This window comes from Phascolarctos cinereus, unplaced genomic scaffold (genome assembly GCF_003287225.1).
Source record: "Phascolarctos cinereus isolate Bilbo 61053 unplaced genomic scaffold, phaCin_HiC Scaffold_1;HRSCAF=81, whole genome shotgun sequence".
Lineage (NCBI taxonomy): Eukaryota > Metazoa > Chordata > Mammalia > Diprotodontia > Phascolarctidae > Phascolarctos > Phascolarctos cinereus.
Window position 1 is genome coordinate 197128882 of NW_027555514.1, and position 6293 is coordinate 197135174.

Consider the following 6293-nt stretch of genomic DNA (forward strand, 5'->3'; position numbering starts at 1 on the left):
AATATGAGAAAGGGAGCCTAATTTCCCATATTAGAGTCTAGGTTCACCCAAGAAAGAACCCAGAAGATGGAGAAACCTTAATGGAGAGGGAGAGAAAGCAGTGCTCCATCCCCTTAGACATAACAGTAGTTAAATTGTTCACATACCTATACATATATTTGTAGATGCATATATGGTTGTATATAGTTTGTTGTTGATAGTTTTGCAATTCTTTTGATTATATGTATATAAACATACATACACACATATGTGCCAAAATCAATATGAAAGACTGCTCCAAATAAATAAGAGAAATATAAATAAAAATAACTATGAGGTTTTGCCTCACTTCATGTAAATGACAAAAATAGGACTTGGAGAGGCTGTAAGAAGACAGGTACACCAATATATTGCTGGTGGAACTGTGAATTAAGTCAACAGTTCTGGATACCAATTTGAAATTATGCAGGAAAAGTTCTATGAAGCTCTGAACTGTTCTTTACCCTTTGACTCCAATATCCAACTGCCAAATGTATACCCCAAGGAGGTCAAAAACAGAAAGAGAGGTCTTATATACAATAAACTATTCATTGCAGCACTTTTTATGATAACAAAGAACTAGAAACAAGGTAGGTGCTTATCAACTGGAGGCCAGTTAAACAAATTGTGGTATATGAATGTCATGGAATATTACTCTGGTCTATGAAAAAAAAAAACCCAGCGGCAGCTAGATGGCACAGTGCATAGATTACTGGGCCTGGAGTCAGGAAGACTCATCTAACTGAGTTCAAATTTGACCCCAGACGCTTACTGTGTGGCCCTGGGCAAGTCACTTAACCTTGTTTGCCTCAGTTTCCTCATCTGCAAAATGAGCTGGAAAAGGAAATGACAAACTATTCTAGTATCTTTGCCAAGAAAACCCCAAATGGAGTCACAAAGATTTAGACATGATTGAAACAACTGAACAACAACAAAGAAAAAAAACAAATATGAAGAATTCAGAGAAACACAGGAAGATTCATGTGAATTGATGCAGAGTGAAATAAGCAGAATTTAAAATGGCTACAACAATATTAACAGAAAAAAATTTAAAACCGTGCTACTACAGAGTTCAGAGGAAGAGCAATAGAGCCACACAGACATTAGTTAACAAAATTGTATTACTACTCACAAAGGAATGAGGGGAACAAACATCAGGAGAGAACAGATTTGGTGTGGCCCCCACACCTCTCTCACAACATTGCTGACATGGAGTCAACAGTTATTGATTATTGAATATATTCTCAGGCATAACTGATTCGTTGATCAGTTTTATTGAATTTTCTTTTTTCAGTCTTTTTTTAAGGAATGGTTCATTCAGTGAGGAGGATAAAGGGAAGAAGTATATTTGGAAATAAATATGATATAAAAACAAAAGGTATCAATTAATACATATAGACTATAATCTATATCAAATTGCTTGCCTTCTCAGGGAGGGGGAAAGGGAAGGAGGGAGGGAGAGAATTTGGAACTCATAATTCAAAAAAAAAAAAGTTCAAAAAATTTTGTTTACATGTAATTGAGAAAAAAATAAAAATTAAATGTTTAAAATACATAGTCAGTTGTCAGTTCTGCTATGATACTGTGTGCCTAAAAAATCACTACAGCATGTAAAATTATAAAAACCATAGGGCTTACAAGAAAAATGGGATTAGGGACCTAACACTCAAAACCTTCATCAGTAACATTAAAAAATATAGCAATCTAATAAAAATGGTTGCACACTTTTTTTAATACATGTTAAATCGTTAAGAAATACATAAATACTACAATAAATAGTGCCATTGTCTGTTGTGGTTTCATGATATATTGTGGCAGAACAGTCTCAAAGAAGTCAGAGTCAATTATGGAAATGTTTTGCATGACTACACATGTATAACCGATATCGAATTGCTTGCCTTCTCAATGAGGGTGGGTAGGGAGGGAGGGAGAGAATTTGAAACTCAAAATTTTAAAAATAAATGTTAAAAATTGTTTTTACATGCAACTGGGAAATAAGATATACAGGCAAAGGGGTATAGAAATCTATCCTGCCATACAGAAAAATAGAAGGGGAAGGTGATAAGAGGAGAGGGGAGATAGAAAGGAGGGCAGATTGGGGAAGGGGTACTCAGAATGCATGCCGTCTTGGGATGGGGGAGGGGAGAGATGGAGAGAAAATTTGGAACTCAGAATCTTGTGGAAGTGAAAGTTGAAAACTAAAAATAAAGAATTTTTTTTAAAAAGATTCCAGAGTCAGACCATGTCTTATCCAAGTACAGGCATTTATTGAGATTGACACCTCTCATGAAATGAGCTAAGTTCCAAGAGGAACCTGCAACGTTAGTGAAAGCAAGACGGCTTTTATAGGGTAAAGATGCAATTACCTATCAGAAATGATGAACATTAAAAAGCCAGGAGGGATTTGTTAAAGGATTAGGTAATACGGGAGGGGTCCCAGTCTCAGTAGAACTACACATGCGATTTCCCACAATGCATACAGAAAAACCCATGGGGGGGGTGTGCATGTATGATAATGATATTATAATAAGCCTCTCTATGTCTTAAGTTCACCTAAAGGGCAGCTTTTGCTATTACTGCTCAGGTGCCTACTTAGGAAAACTCCCTTCTATTGTTTTGGGGTCCACATCCTGCTTGAGCATCCTGGTGGTGCTGCTTTCTAATTGGCTGAGTATTGTGATCCTGTCTGAGACTGGATGGATGTGATTGCAGTTGAGTGCATGGACACACCTGCTGTTTCTGTGAGAAATATGAGTTCATGGACACATCTGTTGTTCTAGTGAGCAGTGAGGCATATATGAAGAAGTTAGGATATTGAGTTGGGGTGGGGGACAGTGGCTAGGGCTAGGCAGTGGGTGTGCTGTTCAGTGGAGCCTAGAAGGAAGTTATAATATTGGGGTGGGGGCAGGATACCATCATTGTCCATGCCTGTGGGCTGCTGTTTAGCCTGCATCCTACTTCCCGTAGACCTGGACTAGCATAGTCAAGTATGGTTGAGATGGTAGGCTTTTGTGGGTTGCAACTTCAGTCCCAGGTTCAACAGCCATGGCAGATGGGGAGGTGGTACAGTTCCTGGGTTCAGTCCAGCCCTCTTCTGTGAAGAGCCCCTACTACACTAGAAGCTATACACTGAAAATGGCACTTTACTTGAAAAAGATCTGAAGTTTTCTCATAGAAGTAGGTGTCAGAGAAGGGTTGCAGCTTGTGAGTTATTGTAAAATGGTATTGTTTTCTGTGTTATCAATATCACACGAAAGCAAACTTGCAGTATGCTCAAATTGTTCCCTAACATATCAATCATGCTGGAACAAATCTGCATTTTCTAAACAAGCGTTTTAGAGAAACTGACTATATATGTTTATATACATAGCAAAAGGGGAGAAGCTAAGGTAAACAAGATATGTTCCTTAGGTAAACAGAATATGTTCCTTAAATTCATTTTAAAATTTTTTATTAATTTATTTTTAGTTTTCAACAATCACTTCCATAAGTTTTTGAGTTTTAAATTTTCTCCCCCTCCCTTTCCACCTCCCTCCCCAAGATGGCATATAATCTGATATAGGTTCTTCATATACATTCCTATTAAACATATTTTCACATTAGTCATGTTGTAAAGATGAATTAGAACCAATAGGAGGAACCACAAGAAAGAAGAAACAAAAGAAAACAGAAGAAAAAAAGAGCAAATAATACGCTTCAATCTACACTCAAACTCCATGGTTCTCTGGGAGGAGCCAAGATGGCGAGGTAAAAGCAGTGACTTGCTTGAGCTCTCCCCCAAAGCCCTCCAAATATCTGTAAAAAATGGCTCAACACAAATTTTAGAGCAGCAGAACCCACAAAAAGACAGAGTGAAACAAATTTCCAGCCCAAGAAAACCTGGATGGTTGATTGGAAAGGTCTATTGCACCAGGCTGGAGAGGAACGCAGTTCAACGTGGGTGTGCAGGCAAAGACCAGGCCTCAGTAAACCTGGAGCAGCCCTCAGAGGACTGAATCACAGGCAGCTGTGGCACTTTCCAGACTGTTCTCAAAGACAGCTTAGAAGGTCAGCAGGAAAAGTAGGTGACCATGGTGAGAGAGAAGCTCGGTCCCAGTCCTGGTGTAGTCTGGGGATGGTGGTTACTTCCAGAGCTCCCGGCCCACAGACTGAGGAGGAAATTGAGTGGCTGATCAGAGAGTGATGCAGGGATCTCTTTGCTGGTGCTGAGGCTAAGTCTTCAAAGTTAGTCATCACACAATGTGGCTGTAACTATGTACTATGTTCTCTTGGTTCTGCTCACTTCACTCACCATCAGTCCAGACAAGTCTTTCCTGGTTTTTCTGAAGTCAGCCTGTTCACCATTTCTTACAGCCCAATAGCATTCCATTGTATTCATATACCACAACTTATTCAGCCATTCCCCAATTGATGGGCATCCTCTCAATTTCCAATTCTTTGCCATCACTGAAAGAGCTATTATAAATATTTTTTACATGTGGGTTTTTTTTCCCATTTTTATGATCTCTTTGGGATACAGCCCTAGAAGTGCTATTGCTGGGTCAAAGGGTATGCACATTTTTATAGCCCTTTGGGCATAGTTCCAAATTGCTCTCCAAAATGATTGGATCATTTCACAATTCCACTAACAATGCATTAGTGTTCCAATTTCCCCACATCTTCTCCAACATTTATCATTTTCCTGTTTTGCCATGTTAGCCAATCTGATAGGTGTGATGTGGTACCTCAGAGTTGTCTTCATTTGCATTTCTCTAATCAATAGTGATTTAGAGCATTTTTTCATGATTCTATAGATAGCTTTAATTTCTTCATCTGAAAACTGCCTGTTCATATCCTTTGACCATTTATCAATTGGGGAATGACTTGCATTCTTGTAAATTAGTTCTCTATATATTTTAGAAATGAGGCCCTTATCAGAGAGACACTGGTGGTAAAAATTCTTTCTCAGTTTTCTGCTTTCCTCCTAATTTTAGTTGCATTGGCTTTGTGCAAAAACATTTCAATTTAATGTAGTCAAAATTATCCATTTTGCATTTCATAATGTTCTCTCTCGTTTGGTCATAAATTCTTCTGTTCTCCATAAATCTGATAGGTAAACTATTCCTCGCTCTCCCAGTTTGCTTATAGTATCAGCCTTTGTATCTAAATCGTGTACCCATTTTGACTTTATTTTGGTATATGGTGTAAGATTTTAGTCTATGCCTAGTTCCTGCCACACTCTTTTCCAGCTTTCCCAGTAGTTTTTTATCAAATAGTGAGTTCTCAGCCCAGAAGCTGGGGTCTTTGGGTTTATCAAAAAGCAGATTACTACAGTCATTGACTACTGTGTCTTGCATACCTAACCTATTCCACTGATCTACCACTCTATTTTTTTAGCCAGTACCAAGTGGTTTTGATGATTGCTGCTCTATAATACAATTCAAGATCTGGAACGGCAAGGCCACCTTTTCCCAGCACTGCTTTTCATTAGTTCCCTTGATATTTTGGACCTTTTGTTCTTCCAAATGAATCTTGTTATTATTTTTTCTAGTTCTATAAAATAATTTTTGGTAGTTTGGTATGGCACTGAATAAGTAAATTAACTTAGGTAGAACTGTCATTTTTTTATTATATTAGCTCAACCTACCCATGAACAACTGATGTTTTTCCAATTGTTTAGATCTGACTTTGTGTGAAAAGTGTTTTGTAATTGTGTTCACATAGGGTTTGTTTCGGCAGGCAGACATTATAAAATATTTAGATTTTATAATGTCTACAGTAACTTTAAATGGAATTTCTCTATCTCTTGCTGTTGGGCTTTGTTGGTAATATATAGAAATGCTGATGATTTATGTGGGTTTGTTTTATAACCTGCAACTTTGCTAGAATTGTTTATTATCTCAAGTAGTTTTTTTACTTGATTGTCTAGGATTCTCTACCATCATAGCATCTGCAAAGAGTGATAGCTTTGTTTCTTCTTTGCCTATTCTAACACCTTCAGTTTCTTTTTCTTCTCTTATTGCTAAAGCTATCGTTTCTAGTACCATATTGAACCACAGTGGTGATAACGGACATCCTTGTTTCACCCCTGATCTTACAGGAAATGTTTCTAGCTTATCCCCATTACATATAATGCTTGCTAAAGGTTTTAGGTAGATGCTACTTATCATTTTAAGGATGACTCCATTTATTCCTAGGCTCTCTAGTTTTGTTTGTTTGTTTGTTTGTTTTGTTTTACTTTTTGGTGAGGCCATCAGGATTAAGTGACTTGCCCAGGGTCACACAGCTAGCAAGTG